Source organism: Pristis pectinata, chromosome 1 (genome assembly GCF_009764475.1).
Source record: "Pristis pectinata isolate sPriPec2 chromosome 1, sPriPec2.1.pri, whole genome shotgun sequence".
Taxonomy (NCBI): Eukaryota; Metazoa; Chordata; class Chondrichthyes; order Rhinopristiformes; family Pristidae; genus Pristis; species Pristis pectinata.
Genome location: NC_067405.1, coordinates 11,489,106 through 11,512,378, shown reverse-complemented (window position 1 = coordinate 11,512,378; position 23,273 = coordinate 11,489,106). Strand labels below are relative to the sequence as shown.

Sequence of the window (23,273 nt, the reverse complement as noted above, 5' to 3'; positions counted from 1 at the left end):
TAGGTCGGTGCGGGGGAGGAGGGGAAAGCAGATCCACCGGGGGATGGGTCCCTGGATGGAGGTGATGGAGGTGGTGTAGGGGCAAGCATTGCACCTATGGCAGAGGCAGTGGAAAGGCCCCGGGGTGGGAGCGGGATGGATGGGGAGAGAGAGGAGTGAACCAGGGAGTCATGGAGAGAGCAGTCCCTATGAAAGGCAGAAAGGGGTCGGAAGGGGAAGATATGCTTGGTGGTGGGGTCCCGTTGGAGATGGCGGAAGTGGCAGAGAATGATGTGTTGGATACATAGGCTGATGGGATGAAATGCGAGGTCAAGGGGAACCCTATCCCTGTTGGTTCTGGGGGGGGTGGGGGTGAGAGCAGAGGTGCGGGAAATGGCAGAGATGCGGGTGCAAGCTCTCTCGACCACAGTAGGAGGGAAGCCACGGTTAGTAAAGAAGTTGGTAAAGAACATCTGCCTATTGCTATCTCTTACCTGCATCTACCTATCATCACCTTGTGCCCACCCTGCCTCCCCTCTTTTGTCCACCTATCACTGCTGTGGTCTGCAACCGCATTCAGTTTAGAGGGGAGGAATGAACAAAAGAAAAGATCTGTGTTGACAGGAGGCATTAAATGACAAAAGAGGTACTTGGAAAGCAAAATGGGTTGTAAATGGAACAAGAGCAGAGGAGATTTACCAGGACATTGTCTGGATTGGAGAGCATGTCTTATGAGGATAGGTTGAGCGAGCTAGGGCTTTTCTCTTTGGAGAGAAGGAGGATGAGAGGCGACTTGATAGAGGTGTACAAGATGATAAGAGGCATAGAATGAGTGGACAGTCAGAGACTTCTTCCCAGGGAGAAAATGGCTAACAGGAGGGGGCATAATTTTAAGGTGATTGGAGGAAGGTATGGGGGGATGTCAGGGGTAAGGTTTTTACACATAGAGTGGTGGGTGCGTGGAACGCACTGCTGGCAGAGGTGGAGGAGGCAGATACATTAGGGACATTTAAGAGATTCTTAGATAGGCACATGAATGATAGAAAAATAGAGCACTATGTGGGAGGGAAGGGTTAGATAGATCTTAGAGCAGGATAAAATGTTGGCACAACATTGTGGGCCAAAGGGCCTGTACTGTACTGTAGTGTTCTATGTTCTGTGTTCAACGAATTATGGGCTTGAGATGTGATTGGGAATAACAGAGTCATTATCGACAACTGCCATTGAAACGCAATGAAACTTAATGCTGACTCTGGACTTGCTGAATCCAAAGATGAGTTTCTGTTCCTCTGGTTTCATTTGAACAGCCAGGGAGGCTGATGACGAAAGCATGGGAGTGGGACAGAGCATATAACTGCAAACTTGGAATCATGCTTGTAGATTGAAGAGAGGAGCTCGACAAAATGGTCACCCAATCTGCTGTGGTTTTTCCAACGTCACAAAGACTTGTAGTAAATTGAAAGAGGGGTTCAAATTGAAGTACTGAAATCTACAGACCAAAGGAGTGTATGTAATTCACTGCTCCCCACTATTCAGAAGAAATTTTGTCTGAAGATTGCATGATTCTGCAAGAGCTTCAATAGTTATGACAGCCCTGGTTCTACAGAACTACACATTTCTTTATTGTTTACTGTCTAAATATTGAATACCCTCGTTCACTGTGGACAATTAAACAACTGAATGGAGGGATGCAGATAGTGCGGATGAATTAGAGAAGTCTTTCTTTCTGTCATTGTAAAAGCAGGTTTCTACTTCCCATTGCTTGTAAGCAAATTGATTTCATTATCAACTCCCCAGTGTGCCTGATCATACAGCAGTACTCCTGAAGCTTCTGTTTAAGGGAAGGACTGATCTTCCCCACTGGACCTGATGTTAATTAATTGGATTGATGTCTGCCCTCTTACTTCTAAGTGTAACAATATATATGAACGCGGGTTCCTCTGAGCTGGTTTATATGAAATTGTTTTTCTCCAGTGTTATTTAGCTCAAAGCCAATAATTTTTCTGTTTTCTTCTTTCTGCCCTCTCAATGCTGACCCCTCAATGCTGACCCATTGTGTGCAGATAGTCACCAGAGGGTTTTCCACTGTAGAATGCAGCACCATTGAATTCAATACCAGTGTGCCCAATGTGCAGCCAAGGCATGTTTTTAGTTACAGTCATAGGATCATAGAGTTATGAAGAATTGTACAGCATAGAGATAGGCCCTTCGTCCCACTGCTTATGCTGACCATCATGGCTGTCTATACTGATCCCACTTGCCTGCATTAATTCCATATTTCTCTCTGCCCTGCTCATTTCAAGTACCTGTCCAGATGCCTCTTAAATGTAGTGACTGCCTCTGCCTTCACCACCTTTTTTGATAGCTCATTCCAGATAACAACTCTTTTTGTGTGAATATTTTACCCCTCAGATTCCCTTTAAACTTCTCCCTCTTGTGGGTGCCAACATCTCGGAGGATCTGTCCTGGGTCCCAACACATTGACACAATCAAGAAGAAGGCACGCCAGTGGCTATACTTCATTAGGAGTTTGAGGAGATTTAGTACGTCACCAAAGACTCTTGCAAATTTCTACATATGTACAGTGGAGGGCATTCTGACTGGTTGCAGCACAGCCTGGTAAGGAGGCTCCAATGTGCAGGATCGCAAGAGGCTGCAGAGGGTTATAGACTCAGCCAGCTCCATCATGGGCACAACCCTCTGCACCATCGAGGACATCTTCGAGAGGTGGTGCCTCAAGAGGGCGGCATCTATCATTGAGGACCCCCAGCATCCGGGACATTAGAAACTATAGAACCATAGAACACTACAGCACAGAAAAACAGGCCATTCGACCCTCCTAGTCTGTGCCAATATACTATTCTGCTAGTCCCATTTACCTGCACCCAGTCCATAACCCTCCAGACCTCTCCTGTCCATGTATCTATCCAATTTATTTTTAAAACTTAAGAGTGAGCCCGCATTTACTACATCAGATGGCAGCCCGTTCCACACTCCCACCATTCTCTGAGTGAAGAAGTTCCCCCTAATATTCCCCCTAAACCTTTCCCCTTTCACCCTAAAGCCATGTCCCCTCGTACTTATCTCTCCTAATCTAGGTGGAAAGAGCCTACTCGCATTAACTCTGTATATGCCCCTCATAATTTTGTAAACCTCTATCAAATCTCCCCTCATTCTTCTATGCTTCAAGGAATAAAGTCCTAACTTGTTCAATCTTTCCCTGTAACTCAACTCCTGAAGACCCGGCAACATTCTAGTAAATCTCCTCTGCACTCGTTCAATCTTACTGATATCCTTCCTATAGTTAGGTGACCAGAACTGCACACAATACTCCAAATTTGGCCTCACCAATGACTTATACAACCTCACCATAACATCCCAACTCCTGTACTCAATACTTTGATTTATGAATGCAGGATGCCAAAAGCCTTTTTTACAACCCTGTCTACCTGTGACACCACTTTCAGGGAATTATGTATCTGATCTCCCAGATCCCTTTGTTCCTCCACACTCCTCAGTCCCCTACCATTTACTGTGTATGTCCTCCCTTGATTTGTCCTTCCAAAATGCAACACCTCACACTTGTCTGCATTAAATTCCATCTGCCATTTTCTGGCCCATTCTTCCAGTTGGTTCAGATCCCTCTGCAAGCTTTGAAAGCCTTCCTCGCTGTCCACTACACCTCCAATCTTAGTGTCATCAGCAAACTTGCTGATCCAATTTACCACATTATCATCTAGATCATTGATATAGACAACAAACAACAATGGCCCCAGCACAGATCCCTGAGGCACACCACTAGTCACAGGCCTCTGGTCTGAGAAACAATCATCCACTACCACTCTCTGTCTTCTCCCACACAGCCAATTTCGAATCCAGTTTACAACCTTTCCATGGATACCTAGTGTCTGAACCTTCTGAACTAACCTCCCATGTGGGACCTCATCAAAGGCCTTACTAAAGTCCATGTAGACAACATCCACGGCTTTTCCTTCATCTGCTTTCTTGGTAACCTCCTCAAAAAACTCTACAAGATTCATTAAACATGATCTATCACGCACAAAGCCATGCTGACTATCCTTAATCAGCCCTTGGCTGTCCAAATACTTGTATATCCGATCTCTCAGAACACCTTCCAATAATTTACCTACTACTGATGTCAGGCTCACTGGCCTGTAATTATCTGGTTTACTTTTAGATCCTTTTTTAAACAACGGAACAACATGAGCTACCCTCCAGTCCTCCGGCACCACACCCGTGGCTAAGGACATTTTAAATACATCTTCCAGGGCCCCTGCAATTTCTACACTAGTCTCTCTCAATGTCCGAGGAAATATCTTGTCAGGCCTGGGGGATTTATCTACCTTTATTCATTGTAAAACAGCAAGCACCTCCTCCTCTTTAATCTCTATATGTTCCACGACCCTACTGCTTGTTTCCCTTCCTTCCATATCCTCTATGCCTGTTTCCTGAGTAAATACTGATGCAATAAAACTGTTTAAGATCTCCCCCATCTCCTGACGCTCCACACATAGATGACCACTCTGATCTTCTAGGGGACCAATTTTGTCCCTTACTATCCTTTTACTCTTCATATACTTGTAGAAACCCTTTGGGTTTACCTTCACATTATCTGCCAAAGCAGCCTCATGTCTTCTTTTTGCCTTCCTGATTTCCTTTTTTAGTATTTTCTTACATTTTCTATACTCTTCAACTACCTCATTTATTCCTAGTTGCCTATACCTGCTATACACCTGTCTCTTTTTCTTAACCAGAGTACTAATATCTCTTGAAAACCAAGGTTCCCTATGCTTGTTAACTTTGGCTTTAATCCTGGCAGGAACATGGAAATTCTGCACTCTCAAAATTTCGCCCTTGAAGGCCTTCCACTTACTGAACACATCCTTGCCAGAAAACAACTTATCCCGATCCACTTTTCCTAGATCTTTTCTCATTTCCAATTTCTATGATATGCCCTCTTCTCATTACTACCATTAAGGAGGAGGTTCGAGAGTCAAAAGAACCAAACTCAATGATTCAGGAACAGCTTCTTCTCCTCTGCCATCACATTTCTGAACCCATTAACACTATCACATTATTCCATTTTTTGCACTATTTATTTATATTTGTAATGTATAGATTTTTATGTCTTTGCACTGTACTGCTGCTGCAAAACAAGTTTTGAACTTGAAGGCAGAGTACAAGGTTAATGGAAGTGTGGGGTAACAGAGAGATCTTGGGGTCCAAGTACATAGATCCCTCAAAGTTGCCACGCAAGTTGATAGGGTGGTTAAGAAGACATATAATGTACTGGTCTTCATTAGCTGGGGGATTGAGTTCAAGATCCAAGAGGTAACTAACGTTGCAGCTCTGGAAGACTCTGGTTAGACCACACTTGGAATATTATGTTCAGTTCTGGTTCGCCACATTATAGTAAGGATGTGGAAGGTTTGGAGAGGATGGAGAGGAGAGTTACCAGGATGCTGCCTGGTTTAGAGAACACGTCTTATGAAGAGAGGTTGAGCAAGCTAGGGCTTTTCTCTTTGGAGCGACGCAGGATGAGAGGCGACTTGATGGAGGTGGATAAGATTATGCGAGGCACAGACAGAGTGGACAGCCAGCATCTTTTCCTCAGGGCAGCAATGGCCAATACTAGAAGTCACCTGTTTAAGATGTGTGGAGGAAAGTTCAAGGGAGATGTCAGAGGTAGGTTTTTTACATGGAGTGTGGTGGGTGCCTGGAGCGCACTGCTGGGGGTGGTGGTAGAGGCTGATACAATAGGGTCATTTAAGAGACTTTAATTCAATAGATGAAAGACAGATGAGCTGGAGAACAGAAATGGGATATTTCCCCCAACCATAGGGTAATACAGCATAGAAGCAGGCCCTTCAGCCCATCACGTCCATGCCAACCATTAAGCCTGAAGAAGGGTCCTGACCCAAAACGTTGACCGCCTGCTTTTCTCCACGGATGCTGCCTGGCCTGCTGAGTTCCTCCAGCATCATCGTGCTTTTTCATCTAGGTTCCAGTATCTGCAGTGCTTTTGTTTTTCTATAATAAACTACATTCTTATTGTTCCATAAGCATACTTCAGTACAATGTTCATATTGTTTCCTGCTTTACAACAGTGTCTATGCTTCAAAATGAACTATATCCTTCTCCTTATAGTGCCAATGAGATCAGTAAACTGCTGACCTGAACCACCTCAACACCACAACAATATTAATTACCTTTTCCTTTCCCGTCCCCATTCAAAACACCAATTCCTCGTACTTTTAGGCAATTGGTATTGGTATTGGTTTATTATTGTCACTTGTACTGAGGTACAGTGAAAACCTTGTCTTACAAACTGATCTTACTGGTCAATTCATTGCACAGTGCAGTTACATTGAGTCAGTACAGAGTGCATTGATGTAGTACAGGTAAAAACAATAACAGTACAGAGTAAAGTGTCACAGCTACAGAGAAAGTGCAGTGCAATAAGGTGCAAGGTCACAACAAGGTAGATCGTGAAGTCATAGTCCATCTCATTGTATAAGGGAACCGTTCAATAGTCTTATCACAGTGGGGTAGAAGCTGTCCTTAAGTCTGGTGGTACGTGCCCTCAGGCTCTTGTATCTTCTACCCAATGGAAGAGGAGAGAAGGGAGAATGTCCCAGGTGGGTGGGGTCTTTGATTATGCTGGCTGCTTCACAAAGACAACGAGAGGTAAAGAGTCCAAGGAGGGGAGGCTGGTGTCTGTGATGCGCTGGGCTGTGTCCACAACTCTCTGCAGCTTCTTGCGGTCTTGGGCAGAGCAGTTGCCATACCAAGCCGCAATACATCCAGATAGGATGCTTTCTATGGTGCATTGGTAAAAGTTAGTGAGAGTCAAAGGGGACAAACTGAATTTATTTAACCTCCTGAGGAAGTAGAGGTGCTGGTGAGCTTTATTGGCTGTGGCATCAACGTGATTTGACCAGGACAGGTTGTTGGTGATGTTCACTCCCAGGAACTTGAAGCTCTCAACCCTCTTGACCTCAGCACCATTGATGAAGACAGGTGCGTGTACACCGCCCCCTTTCCTGAAGTCAATGACCAGCTCTTTAGTTTTGTTGACATTGAGAGAAAGGTTGTTGTCATGACACCATTCCACTAAGCTCTCTATCTCCTTCCTGTACTCCGACTCATCGCTGTTTGAGATCCGGCCTACAACGGTGGTATCATCTGCAAACTTGTAGATGGAGTTAGAGCAGGATCTGGCCACACAGTCATGAGTGTATAGGGAGTAGAGTAGAGGGCTGAGGACGCAGCCTTGTGGGGCACCAGTGTTGAGAATAATCGTGTGGGAGGTATTGTTGCTTATCCTCACTGATTGCGGTCTGTTTGTTAGAAAGTCAAGGATCCAGTTACAGAGGGAGGTGTTGAGTCCTAGGTCTCGGAGTTTGGTGACAAGCTTGCTTGGGATTATTGTATTGAAGGCAGAGCTGTAGTCAGTAAACAATAGTCTAACGTAGGTGTCTTTACTGTCCAGATGCTCCAGAGCTGAGTGTAGGGCCAGGGAGGTGGTGTCCGCTGTAGACCTGTTTCGCCAATAGGCAAATTGAACTTTCCTGTTAATGTTTAATAACTCGATACTTTCCATTCAATTTATGCCTAAATCTATGTGATGCCCAAGATCTCCTCTACATTTGTTTTCATTATCAAGTCACTGATCATTGATCATATCCAATCAGGAATATCAGAACCCTAACAAACTCTGACAGCTCCACCGTTGAAAGTATCCTGACTGGTTGTATTATGGTATTTCCAACACACAGGAACACAAAAGGCTGTGGAGAGCAGTAGACACAGCCTGATCAATCATGGGTACAGCCCTCCCCACCATTGAAAGCATATACATGAGGCACTGCCCCAAGAAGGTGGCATCTACCATCAAAGTCATTCTCTCTTCTCTCCTCTTCCATCAGGTCGAAGATACAGGAGCCTGAGGGCACATACCACCAGGCTCAAGGTCAGCTTCTATCCCACTGTGATAAGGCTATTGAATAGTTCCCTTATACAATGAGATGGACTCTTGACTTCACAACCTACCTTGTTGTAACCTTGCACCTCATTGTCTACCTGCAATGCACTCCCCTGTAGCTGTGACACTTTACTCTGTACTGTTATTGTTTTTTACCCTGTACTACCTCAATGCACTCTGTACTAACTTAATGTAACTGCACTGTGTAATGAATTGATCTGTATGACCGGTATGCAAGACAAGTTTCTCACTGTACCTCAGTACAAGTGACAATAATAAACCAATACCAATACCATTTGGGTCATGACCTCTTTTCACTGCTACCATCAGGCAGAAGGTACAAAAGCCTGTAGTCCCACACTATCAGGTTCATGGACAGCTACTTTCCAACTACCATCAGGTTCTTGAACTGACCTGCACACCGCTAACCCCACCTCAGCAAAGGAACACTGTGGACCACGTCTCGCACTACCATGGACTTGTCGTTGCAGTTTTCTTCAACACCAACGTCTTGTCTTTTTTTTCCACTGTCTTGTATAATTTATGCATAACTTATGTTCTGTGTGTTGCTGTCGGAATCTACGTGCCTGTGACGCTGCTGCAAGCAAGTGTTTCATTGTACCTGTACCTCACTGTACTTGTGCACATGACAATAAACTCAACTTGACTTGACCACAGCACTAAAGAACAAAGTGTTCCGCTGCACGTCCCCAGGCCAGGGATAGCGCAGATCCAATAAAGACAATGAAAAAGCCATGGATAGAGGGTCATAAGAAAACAGGTTGGATATATAACAAAGCTCCCTCTACACTGTCCTATTTTACACACAAAGATACAAAAAAAATCTCAAGTAGTTCAGCCAGAAGATGACATCAGGTTGCTTTAGTCACTTCGCTATACCATTTTTGGCACTTTTGTTTATACAGAATGGCAGCTGCTACTCAATAAAAATGTGATAAACGACACATTTTAACAAAGATCTGCATGTTAATTATTATTTGGTGAAGTTTTATCCTCAAATATTTTAGTAGTCAACTTAGCATCTTTGGAGTATTCAGAAAAGGTGACAATACCAACACCTATTTGTTGCCAGAAGCTTCTCAGCAGGTACGCACTATACTTTCTATTGAGCAAACATTAACAGGCATAACAAATTAATTGGCAGCTCATCAAGTGTTTCTGGATCTGTAAGCATCATTCTTTCTGAGACATTTGCTTCCAAGTTTTTGGCAACAAGCAAGAGTAACAAAGACTTGAAGAGTCCCCCTGGTAGCACTGTGCCTGTGGGCATTGAACTACTTTGGGACATGGTCTCACTTTAACTGGCCTCGTGGGAATGAAATGCAGCCAGGGGATGCCATCACCTGTCACTAATGAGTGATTTCAACCAAAGCATGCCTCAGCAATGATGCCAGACTGTGATGAGACTGGAGTTTGCATACCATGAAGTAAAAGGTGCTTCAACTACAGAACTGCACTGAACACAATTTTCAAATGAGGAGAATATTAGAGAAAAGATGCTTGTTTTCTTTCTCTATTCATTGGTGGGGGCATCATTGACAAGGTCAGATTTATTGACCATTCTTGAGAAAGAAGTATTATTGATGCATGGGAGGTACACCTATACTGCTGTTAGAGTTCCAGGATTTTGACAAAGTGAAACAGGGATACGTTTCCAAGTCAGAGAACTGTGTGACAAGTCATAGAACTTGCAAATTGTGGCATTGCCTTTTCATTAATTTATTATTCATTTACAGAATCTAGATGTTGCTATGCCATTGAGAAAATGGTGGTGAGCCACCTACTTGGACTGCTGCATTCCTTCTGGTGAAGGTAAGATAAGATATCTTTATTAGTCACATCTACATTGAAACACACAGTGAAATGTATCTTTTGTGTAGAATGTTCTGGAGCAGCCCGCAAGTGTTGCCACGCTTCCGGCGCCAACATAGCATGCCCACAACTTCCTAACCTGTACGTCTTTGGAATGTGGGAGGAAACCAGAGCACCCAGAGGAAACCCACACAGACACGGGGAAAACATGCAAACTCCTTATAGACAGCGGCTGGAATCGAACCTGGGTCGCTGGCGCTGTAGTAGCGTTGCGTTAACTGCTATACTATTGTGTCTGCCCTAACCGTGCCTACCGTGCATGAGCAAATGAGACCAGCTTACATTGGCATCTTGCTTGGCATGAATGAGTTGGGCTGAAGGGCCTGTTTCTGTGCTTTATAACTCCATGACCAAAGTTATTTTAGCCAAATTGTATGGTGCTTCTGTGACAGAGGGCAGAAAGAGCACAGTATCCACAAGGCTTCTGCTATTCAAATAGCTGCTAAAACCAGGCTCAGAATGAGTTTTATGCCTTCAGGTGGGATTGTGTTTCAGTGCAGAGGTGATTTACAGAGCCTGAAGGTGCCACATGCAATGTTACCTCAGGGTTGACTGCACTGATGTCAGCTTAATTCACCGGCCAAAGTGCAGCAAGGAAAGCTGAGAACTGTAATGGCCGAGTTGTGTGGACTGGGGAACCATTCAGAGGAGAAAGGCAAAGGTCATGATGATGGCTCAGCAGAGAAAAAGAAAGGTCCAGTGTCCATCAGGAGCCACAGTGTGGGTTGCATGTGTGGGGACAGGAGGGTGGGAAACATTAAGCATTAAGTTTGGAATACTTTTGTTAGATTTATGACATTTGAGAATTCTTAGTAAAACAATACATATCTGTAATTAATGTCATAGTTAATGGGAAACTGGTCTTTGTTAAGTTTGGGAAATAGCAATTGACATTGGAATTTGCATGTGATTTACTGTATCATGTTAATGTACAGTTAGTGTAACTCTTAAGTGCAAGAAATGGAGTTTATTATTTATGGTTGGGCATTGTCAAAGTAATTAATTGGGTTTATTGGTATCAGGAGCACACATTGTCAAATTGTTAAGTCTAATTTATTTTGTAGTGTTGTTGAGAAGATTAGAAAAGAAGCAGCTTCATGTTTAGTTAAATTTAGAGTTGCTGATTGTGGAGACGGATTTTGTACATAATTAGTTATTTGTATGACCTCATATATAAATAGTTATTTGAAAAAAATGTTTGCATCTAGTTGTTACTGTCATGGGTTTATTGTACATTTTTTAAAAGGGAGAATCAAAGGCAAAGAATATATCCTGTGGATAATCTCTCTTGATATATTATGCCATTTCCACGAGGACATTAATTTGGTTCCAATTAGTGTCCAATTATGGACATATCAACACACTCACGAGGAACTAGATTGAGACTCCTTCATGCTGATTTTGCTGTAAGCACCTTAAAAAGGCTTAAGGCAATTTGTTCATTCCTTTAGGCTGGTCTCGATTCAATCAAATGCCTTGCAACCAAAATACCATGTTCCAGCATACTAGACCATCCATCTCCTCTCAAATAAAGTTTCCTGAAAAGGAAACACCACATAATATCGGAGTTGAGTAGTCTTGGAAGATTCTGTCACTAATGAAGGCAAAGCAATCATTAGTCATGATCAATGTAAGATTACAAATGGATGCTGTGATACACAAAAAGTAAGATACTATGTACACCGAAAATCTGAAAAAAAAAGAATCTGAAATCTGGAAGTATTTAGTCATAGAGTTACACTGCATGGAAACAGGCCCTTCAGCCCAACCGGTCCATACTGACCAAGACGCCCATCCAAGCTTGTCCCATTTGCCAACGTTTGGCCCATAAACTTCTAAACCTTTCCCATCCATGTACCTGTCCAACTGTCTTTTAAAAGTTGTTATTGTACCTGCCTCAACCACTTCCTCTGGCAGCTTGTTCCACATAGATACCACCCTTTGTGTAAAAAAGTTGCCCCTTAAGCTCCTATTAAATCTTTCCCCTTTCACCTTAAACCTATGCCCTCTAGTTCTTGATTCACCAACCTTGGGAAGAAGACTAAGTGCATTCACCCTAGCTATGCCCCTCATGATTTTATACACCTCAATAAGATCACCTCTCAGTCTCCTGTGCTCTGAGGAATAAACTCCTAGCCTGTCCAACTTCTTCCTATAACTCAGTCCCTCAAGTCCTGGCAACATCCTTGTAAATCTTTTTTTGCACTCTTTCCAGTTTAATAACATCTTTCCTGTAGCAAGGTGACCAAAGGCTATCAGCTTGGCAGACTGTCAACCTGATACTTTACCTCTCTCTGTGGATTCTGCCTAATTGACTGAGTTTTCCAGCTATTTAATGACAAAGGTAAAACCAGTGGAAGTGGAGGTAGTTGAGTGATTTTCCTGTCAATCAAACTTGGTGACCACACCACTGTAAGTGACTATACACAAAATTAATGGGTAACTCCCCTCCACTTACTGCACTTTTCCTTGAACTGGGAAAAGTTGCTGTAGTTTCTGCTTCCTTTGCTTTTAAACAGACTGTGCTTTCTGAGTAAATTGACTTTGTTTTGCTGTATTAGAAACTAATTGTGATGAGTCATGCAACCCACCCCAACTGTATTTCAGTGGCTGCCACAATAACTATTCTGGTCAATAACTGTTCTGTTTATTCCATGCAACATGTTAGACTTGTTGAGATTTCAGTGGTCCAGTTTCTCTTCATCTTATTTCCAAGTTCCCTCCTTTTCCGAAAAGGGTAACCTTTGTGGGATAATCCCAGGGCAATTCAAAGACTACTTATTGGAAATACAGCCCCTGCACAGTAGTTAGTGCCTCAACCCTCCAGTGACCTGGGTTGGACCCTGACTTCGGATGCATGGAGTCTACACATTCTCCCTGTGACTGGGTCCTCCAGCTTCCTTCCACAATCCACAGATGTACTGGAAGGTAATTGGCTCCAGCTAATTATCCCGAGTGTGGTTAAGTGGCAAAAGAATCTAAGGGGAGTTGATGGGTGTGTGAGAGAGAATAAGTTGCCGAGCTACAAGAAAATAAGTGGGGGAATGGGACTGCTCTGCTGGGAGCCAGTATAGACCTGATGGTATGAATGGTCTCCTTCTGTGTTGTAATAGTTAAGAAATTACTTCAGTAAGTTGATAAAAAATCAATGGTTTTAAAGAATGCATTAAATATATTTCTGTCATTTGGTGACAGACATACCCAAATAGACTGTTCAATAGGTTCTATTACCTACCGTTACTGCACAGAACCACTGCCATATATTCCTGATAATAGGAGTCCACGTAGAGCAGTATGCTGGGGATGTGTGTCGTCCGGAAGCTGAAAGCAATATTCTCCCTGGTAAGTGTCAGGTCGGAGTAGATGGCAGATAAATGGGTGCTGATATTTTGGCCAGTTCCGTACGATTCGTGGAAGTTGTAGATCACTGATGTCCCAGCTTCCAAGAGTGCAGAAACCTCTGCAAAAAGGTAGAGGAAACATTGTCAGCAGACATTTAAAGGCTGTTCAAATGGACTTAAGTAATTAAGTGAACACAAGAGTAAATAATAAAATCATTTAAAAACACCATAAAGGGCCATATATTTGCACGAAGATTTAAAAAAAAGACTCACCTGCACTTACTTGCAGCAATCCCATTCATACAACCCCATTTATATGCTACATATGCCAGTTATCCCCATTGTAAAACTGAGGGGTCAGATGCAAAGTGCATCCAGCTCTCCCACCCAAGCAGTTTTCGGTTATGTGTAATATAGATCTAATTGTATGCTTTATAGATAGTGTCAAAAGTACAAAAGCATGGAGGTAATACCAAGTATTATTGTATCTACCCCACTGTGATAAGACTATTGAACCCTTATACGGTGAGATGGATTATGACCTCACGACCTACCATGTTGTGGCCTTGCATCTTATTGCACTGCACTTTCTCTGTAGCTGTGACACTTTACTCTCTACTGTTATTGTTTTTACCTGTACTACCTCAATGCACTCTGTACTAACTCAATGTAACTGCACTGCGTAATGAATTGATCTGTACGATTGGTTTGCAAGACAAGATTTTCACTGTACCTCGGCACAAGTGACAATAATAAACCAATACCAACACCAATTCCAAAAAAATCATTGGAGACACAAGAGACTGCAGATGCTGGAATATGGAGTTACAAACAATCTCCTGGAGGAACTCAGTGGGTCGAGCAGCATCTCTGGGAGGAAAGAAATTGTTGACGTTTCGGGTTGAAACCCTGCATCAGGACTGAGAGTGGAGAGGGGAGGTGGCCGGCATAAAGAGGAGAAGGGGAGTGGTGAGAAAGGAGTCCGAAGTGATTGGTGGACTGAGGAGGGGTGTCAGATGACAGGCAGGTTGTGCCAGGTAGGGGAGGGGAGCAGGGGTGGAGTTGAGAGTCAGTGGTAGGTGAATGATAGATGGAGGCAGACAAAGAGAGAGAGAGAGAGTAAAAAAAGTATTGAGAGGCAGATGGAGAAAGGTAGGGGGAGGGGAGTATGAAGGGTGGAGACAGCTGCTGGAGGGAGATAAGCAGGAACACAAAGGGTTATGAATAAAGGAGGTGAGAATGTGAACCATTAGGGGAGAGGTGAATGGCAGATGGAACAAGAACCAGATAGGGGAGGGGGGGTGATCTGTGTGAGTAGTGGGTGGATGGAGGGAGAGGGGGGATGAAGGATGAGGAGGGGGATGGAGGAGGAGGAGGGGGATGAAGATGGGTGGGGATGGGGGGGTGTGTTTGAGGGAAAGGAGACAAAAGTGGGAGGAGGATCGGAGAGAGAGAGAGAGGGAAAAAAGGGGGAGAGAAAGGGGTGAAAACAACCCACTGTCTGCAGCACTGTTTGGCTTCAGGCAGAATCCAATACATACCAGTGAACTGCAACACAAAGGCATGGAAGTCGGAGAACACTACAGCTGGCTGATGGTTCTCTGCAGAAGAGCACCACAAGTTGGACCAAAGTTTCAGCTGCAATGACCTTCCGTCAGAAGTGGAGGTGAAGAAAGCTTAATAGACAATAGACAATAGACAATAGGAGCAGAAGTAGACCATTCGGCCTTTCGAGTCTGCACCGCCATTTTGAGATCATGGCTGATCCTCAACAATCAATATCCTTTTCCTGCCTTGTCCCCATATCCCTTGATTCCCCTATCTATAAGAAACCTATCTAGCTCCTTCTTCAAAGTGCCCAGAGAATTGTCCTCCACTGCCCTCTGAGGCAGTGCATTCCACAAATTCACAGCCCTCTGGGAGAAGAAGTTTTTCCTCACCTCTGTCCTAAATGGCCTAGCCCTTATTCTTAAATCATGCCCCCTGGTCCTGGACTTCCCCAACATCTGGAACATATTTCCTGTCTCTATCTTGTCCAATCCCTTAATAATCCTGTATGTTTCAATCAGATCCCCTCTCAATCTTCTCAATTCCAGCGTGTACAATCCCAGTCTCGCCAACCTCTCGGCATAAGACAGTCCCGACATCCCCGGAATTAACCTCATAAACCTATGCTGCACGCCCTCTATAGCCAGGATATTGTTCCTTAACCCTGGAGACCAAAACTGTACACAATACTCCAGGAGTGGTCTCACCAGGGCCCTGTACAAATGCAAAAGAATCTCTTTGCTTTTGTACTCAATTCCCCTTGTAATACAGGCCAACATTCCATTAGCCTTCATCACTGCCTGCTGCACTTGCTCATTCACTTTCAGTGATTGATGAACAAGGACTCCTAGATCCCTTTGTATTTCCCCCTTACCTAACTCCACACCATTCAGATAATAATCCGCCTTCCTGTTCCTGCTCCCAAAGTGGATAACCTCACACTTATCCACATTAAACTTCATCTGCCAAATATCTGCCCACTTACCCAACCTATCCAAATCACCTTGAATTCTCCTAACTTCCTCTTCACATGTCGCACTGCCACCCAACTTTGTATCATCAGCAAACTTGCTAATATTATTCACAATGCCTTCATCTAAATCATCAACATAGATCGTAAACAGCTGCAGTCCCAGCACCGAGCCCTGTGGCACCCCACTAGTCACGGCCTGCCATTCTGAGAAACATCCATTCACCCCTACCCTTTGTTTCCTATCCACCAACCAGTTTTCTATCCATGTTAATACCCACCCCCCAATTCCATGAGCCCTAATTTTACCCACCAATCTCCTGTGCGGCACTTTATCAAATGCCTTCTGAAAGTCGAGGTCTGAACTGAATCTCCCTCGTCTATTTTCCTGGTTACATCCTCAAAAAACTCCAGTAGATTAGTCAAGCATGATTTGCCCTTGGTAAATCCATGTTGACTCAACCCAATCCTATCATTGCTATCCAAATATGCTGCTATTTCATCCTTAATAATGGACTCTAGCATCTTCCCCACCACAGATGTTAGGCTAACTGGACGATAGTTCCCCATTTTCTCCCTCCCTCCTATCTTAAAAAGTGGGATAACATTAGCCATTCTCCAATCCTCAGGAACTGACCCCGAATCTAAGGAACATCAGAAAATGATCACCGATGCATCCACAATTTCTAGAGCCACCTCCTTTAGTACCCTGGGATGCAGACCATCTGGACCTGGGGATTTGTCAGTCTTCAGCCCCATTAGTCTACCCATCACCATTTCTTTCCTAATGTCAATCCACTTCAGTTCCTCTGTCACCTCCTGCCTTTTGTCCATTCTTACTTCTGGGAGATTTCTTACGTCTTCCCCCGTGAAGACAGATTCAAAGTACTTATTAAATTCGACTGCCATCTCCCTGTTTCCCGTAATAATTTCACCCGATTCGGTCTTCAAGGGCCCAGCATTGTTCCTAACTAACTTCTTTCCTTTCACATACCTAAAAAAGCTTCTGCTATCCTCCTTAATATTCCTGGCTAGCTTGCCTTCGTACCTCATTTTTTCTTCCCGAATTACCTTTTTAGTTAAATTCTGCTGCACCTTAAAAATTTCCCAATCTTCTATCTGATGCAGGGGGAGCAAAGGGGGTGGAAAGAACCAGAGGAAGAGGTTTATGACGAGGTTAATGGAGGTTGTTGCGGAAAGAGATGAAATGATAAAAGGAGTGACGTGAGAAAGGGAATGGGTGAAAGACAGTGGCGACACAAATGCTCAGACTGAATGAGGTACAAAAGCAGATTAATTACCTGAAAGTAACAGGAAAATGGAATGAATGCAGGAAATGCTGATTATGTGAAATTGTTGAATCAATGGTGAGTCCAGAAATATATAATGTGTCTCATTAGATATATAAGATACTGAGGGGGGTGAAGGGTAGGGGAGTGGGGGAGTGGGGGTGAATGATAGGTTAGATGTGGCGACATTTTCACCAATGGGAGAATCTCAAACAAGGGGACATAGTTACAAGATTAGGGAGCGGTCATTTAAAAACTGAGGTGTGTAGAAACTTCTTCTCGCAGAAGATGGAGAATGAGCCTGAGGGCACGTACCACCAGACTTAAGGGCAGCTTCTACCCCACTGTGATAAGACTATTGAACGGTTCCCTTATACCATGACCTCACGATCTACCTTGTTGTGACCTTGCACCTTATTACACTGCACTTTCTCTGTAGCTGTGACACTTTACTCTGTATTCTGTTATTGTTTTTACCTGTACTACATCAATGCACCCTGTACTACCTCAATGCACTGTGTAATGAATTGATCTGTATGAATGGTATACAAGACAAGTTTTTTACTGTACCCCGGTACAAGTGACAGTAATAAACCAATACCAATACCACCACCTTTTGAGGAAGGGAGTTCCAAAGTCTTAAGACCTTTCCAGAGAAAATAAAAATCATCTCGATGCAGTCTTAAATGGGCAACCCTTTATCTTCAAATAAATACCTCTTGTTCTAGATTTTCCCCAAGAGGAAACATCTTGTCAAAATCTCTCAAGATTTCAAGTCACCTTTCACTTTCCTGGACTCCAGCAGATTACAAATCTAACCTGTCTGACATTTTCTGCAAAGGCAGCCCAACCCATTCCAGGGCATTGGTCAAACAAACCTTCGCTGAACTGTTTCCAATGATCAACATCTTTCTTTAAATAAGGACTCCAGATGTTTTGTCACTTGTGGGACCACTAAACAAAGCAACAACCTCCTAATTTTGCATTCAGTTTCCTTAGCAATAAACAATAACATTCAGATAGCTTCCCTAATTACTCGCATACTAGCCTCTTGTGAATCATGCACAAAAACACCCAAATCCCTTTGCATCTGAGAGTCTCTACAATCTCTCACCATTTAGCTAATATGCTTTGTTTTTATTTTTCTTGCTGAAAAGGACAATTTCACATTTTCGCACATTACACTCCATTTGGATGATCTTCACCCACTCACTGAACCTAATTCTTTCCCTTTAGAGCCTCATAATGTTCTCTTCACAACTTACTTGCTGAGGTCAAGAGGGGTGAGAGCTTCATGTTCCTAGGAGTGAACATCACTAACAGCCAGTCCTGGTCTAAACACTTAGACGCCACGGCCAGGAAAGCTCACCCGTGCTTCTACTTCCTCAGGAGGCTAAAGAAATTTGGTATGTCTCCTTTGACCTTCACTGATTTTTATTGATGCACCATAGAAAGCATCCTATCTGGATGCATCAGGGCTTGGTATGGCAACTGCTCTGCCTGTGACCGCAAGAAACTGCAGAGAGTTTTGGACATAGCTCAGCACATCACGGAAACCAGCCTCCACTCCATGGATTCTATCTACGCTTCTCGCTGCCTCGATAAAGCAGCCAACATAATCAAAGACCTCACCCACCCCAAACGTTCTCTCTTCTCCCCTCTGCCATCGGGCAGAAGATACAAAAGCATGAAAGCATGTACCACCAGGCTCAAGGACAGCTTCTATTCGGCTGTTATAAGACTATTGAATGGTCCCCCTGTACGATAAGATAGACTTTTGACCTCACAATCTACCTCATCATGGCCTTGCACTTTCTTGTCTGACTACACTGCACTTTCTCTGTAGCTGTGACACTTTATTCTGCATTCGGTTATTGTTTTCCCTTGTACTACCTCAATGCACTGTATAATGAAATGATCTGTATGGATGGCATGCAAAACAAGTTTTTCACTGTACGTCTGTACATTTGACAATAATAAACCAACTTACCTTCATGTTTACTTTTGCATCATCAGCAAATTTAACAACAATGCCTTTGTCCCCTCATCTATTACATGAATATAAATTATAAAAAGTTGTGAAGATGAGGTGTTATTTCTTATTAGTCACATTACTCCATTTATTTTAATCTGTTTCATGTGGTCTGTCTCTTTAATCCCATGGACTTGAACTTTTCCAACAAATACCCACTCCCTCTCTGAAATATATTATCTAGAATTGGATTCTGCCTGAAGCCAAATAATAATACATTAATTTTTAGTATAACCTCCATGCTTTGGTATATTTGCTGTCATCTCCAAAGCCAAAGATTGGGAGTGCATTTTTAATAGCTGTATCAACTTGTCTTGTTTCCTTCAAAGATCAGTGAATGTGAACTGCCAGGTTAAAACTGTTAAAACATATGCTATTCAGGTTACATTGCCTCTCCTCCAATATCTTTCTTTTTGTCACGTATTAGATCCTTTCTGCAATTGGCATGGTTCAGTTCTTAGCACCCTTGCGTCTAAATCTGAATGCAAACGTGAGCAGACAGAGAATATCTGACACTTTAGTGCAGTACAAATGGAAAGCTGCTCTACTGCAAGCACTGTCTCCAGATGAGATGAAGCCCTTCCTGCTTTCATATCTGGACCTAAAACATTGGCAGGAAAGACCAGCAGAAGAATAAGGGGATTTTAACTGGTATCTCGGCTGGCATCCACCCTGAAATCAACAAAAATAGATTATCTAGTCATTATTGTTTTGCTGTATGTGTTAGCTTGCTATGAAAATTGTCTGCTGTTAAAAATTGGTAAATTGGTTTATTATTGTCACATGTACTGAGGCACAGTGAAAAACTTTGTTTTGCATTTCATCCATACAGATCATTTCATCACATCAGTATATCAAGGCAGTGCAAGGGAAAAGCAATAACAGAATGCAGAATATAGTGTTAAGGTGCAAGGCCATAATGAGGTAGATTGTGAGTTGAAGAGTCCATTTTATCATACAACAGGTCTGTCCAATAGTCCTATAACAGTGGGATAGAAGCTGTCCTTGAGCCTGGTGGTACGGGCATTCAGGCTTTTATATATTCTGCCCACTGGGAGGATGGGAGAAGAGAGAATGTCCAGGATGGGAGGGGTCTTTGATTATGTTGGCTGCTTCACTGAAGCAGCAAGAAGTGTAGACAGTGTCCACAGATGGGAGGCTGGTTTACATGATGTGCTGAGCTGTGTCCACAACTCTGTGCAGTTTTTTATGGTCTTGGGCAGAGCAGTTGCCATACAAACCCAGGATGCATCTTAATAGGATACTTTCTATGGTGCATCTATAAAAATTGGTGCGGGTCAATGGGGACATGGTGAATTTCTTTAGCCTCCTGGTGTGCTTTCTTGGCCATGTTATTTCTGAATGATGACATTCCAAAGGTTATTCATGGGCTGCAAGGCAGTTTGAGGTGATGAGCCTGTCCTGGTCAAATCACATAGATGCCACAGCCAAGAAAGCTCACCAGCGCCTCTACTTCCTCAGGAGGCTAAAGAAATTCAGTATGTCCCCTTTGCCACTCACCAACTTTTATCGATGCACCATAGAAAGCATCCTTACTGGATGCATCATGGCTTGGTATGGCAACTGTTCTGCCCAGGACCTCAGGAAACTGCAGAGAGTTGTGGACACAGCCCAGTGCATCACGGACACCAGCCTCCCCTCCTTGGACTCTGTCTTTACCTCTCGCTGCCTTGGTGAAGCAGTCAGCATAATCAAAGACCTCACCCACCCGGGACATTCTCTCTTCTCTCCTATTCCATCAGTTAGAAGATACAGGAGCCTGAGGGCACGTACCACCAGGCTTAAGGACATCTTCCATCCCACTGTGATAAAACTATTGAACGGTTCCCTCATATGATGAGATGGACTCTGAGCTCACAATCTACCTTGTTGTGACCTTGCACCTTATTGCACTGCACTTTCTCTGTAGCTGTGACACTTTACTCTGTACTGTTATTGTTTTTACCTGTACTACATCTGTGGACTCTGTACTAACTCAATGTAACTGCACTGTGTAATGAATTGACCTGTACGATCGGTATGCAAGACAAGTTTTTCACTGTACCTCGGTACAAGTGACAATAAGAAACTAATACTAATACCAAATAAAAACAGGAAATGCTGGAAATACACAGCAGGTAAGGCTGCATCTGTGGAAAGAGAAAAAGAGTTTCATAAGAAGAATTTTCAATCAGAACTTTAACTCTGTTTCCCTTTTCTCAGATGATTATCTGCCCAGAGTCTCCTGCTTTTTGTTTTTCATTTTGTATTTCCAGTGTAAGCACTTTTAAAAAAAAATTCATTTACTGTCAAATGACCCTGGGAAAGTGGTCTGAGCTGGTGGTGAATGTCTTATAGTGGACACTTGAACATGTTCAATAGACTGCCACTGCATTGCAGCACTGACATGTTAAATCATTGCCTCACCTGGGCTCTCAGGTAGTTGTAAACATCCAGTGGTACTATTTACACCAGACTCAAGGACAGCTTCTATCCCACTGTTACAAGACTATTGAACGGTTTCCTTATACGATGAGATGGACTCTGACCTCACAATCTACCTTGTTACGACCTTGCACCTTATTGTCTACCTGCAATGCACTTCCCTGTAGAACATAGAACACTACAGCATAGTAGTGTAGCTGTGACACTTTGTATTTTTACCCTGTACTACCTCAATGCACTGTGTAATGAATTGACCTGTACGATCGGTATGCAAGGCAAGTTTTTCACTGTACCTCGGTACAAGTGACAATAATAAACCGATACCTATACCAATATAAAAGGGTAACTTGTCCTTGAAGTTGACAATTGACCCATGACCTACATTGTTTACAAAAGACAATTTCATCTGCAATTGGCAGCAGTAAATTCACCAACACCTTGCCTTCTTGCCCCTGAAATTCACTCCAGTAACCAACAACTTGGGATGAATTTCCAAGCAAAGGATCAGGTTACTTTCAATCATGACAGCTGCACAGGTTACAAGAGAGGTCTACATTTCAGAAGTATTTCAAAGGCTATGAAACATCTTGGGGTGTCCTGATGCTGTGGCAGGTGATATATAAATGTAAAATCCTACTTTCCTTTTCCTATTTTCTCTGCTTCAGGAGCTGAGAAAGAAAACTCTTCTGTCAAGTGATCCAGTGCTAGGTTGCTTGAATGGACTATTAAAGAGGTAAAAGAAAAAATTCTTAAAATTTCAAATTACCCCAGAGAGCTCCAGAATATGCATTAATTTTCATTCTTATGAGAGTGGTTTTATTTTTCAGACACTTTCTTCTGACCCAGAAATTGTGATTTGACCCTAATGGGTACTGGGAGATTTTCTGAAAGAATATGCTGGCGGCTACCTTGAGGCATGAATTCTTCATTAACTGAACCTTGTATTATTTATGAAATTTTGAAATTATTATAATTATTACTGCCACAATCCTGTCAGCAGTTGGTCATCAGTGACACCTGAAATAAATTTGGCCTGTAGTTTTTCTATAATAAAAACAATTGTGATGAACAAGTAACATTTTTAGTTTGATAAATTGACAATTGTAATCAAAACTAATCTGATGAAGAAAAATAGCCTTTCACTTTTCAAGTGCCTACTGATGTGCTGTACAAATTCCATTTTTATAACAGGTTTTCCAAATCCAAGGTTTTTCTTGTAATCTTGGCTAATTCATTAAAAGTAAAATGACAAATTGTTGCAAATGAACAAAAGTCTCCCAGACTTAACTCACATAACTAGATGTGTTGGGAATAAACCACAGAACAACCATTACTATCACCAACCTCTTCTCCATCCTTAATAGTTGCAGGCTCTTTAACTGATAGAACACATTCGGGAATTTATGGGATCTTACTGTGTCATACTGTATAGAATTATACAGCACAGAAAAGGGATCTTTGGCCCAACTCATCCATGCTGACCAAGGTGCCATCCAGAGCTAGTCTCATATGCCGACATTTGGCCCATATCCCTTTAAACCTTTCCTATCCATGAACCTGTCCAAATGTCTATTAAATGTTATAATCGTACCTGCCTCTATCACTTCCTAGAAAAGTGACTCTTACTGTGGTCCTTGCTTTGTAATTATGGCTAAACTTCAAACCATTGCAACTCAACGGTGTTTACTGGGTTCACATTCTGCTTTCAGCAAAGAGACAAAACTGCTGCAAGAACTCAATGGGTCAGGCGGCATCTGTGGAGGGAAATGGA

General features: G+C 42.9%; 1 pseudogene; it reads right to left on the bottom strand.

Annotated features, from left to right (window-relative positions):
* LOC127572767 (contactin-associated protein-like 5) overlaps window positions 1-23,273 on the bottom strand; it is a 991,970-nt pseudogene that overhangs the window by 154,006 nt on the left and 814,691 nt on the right.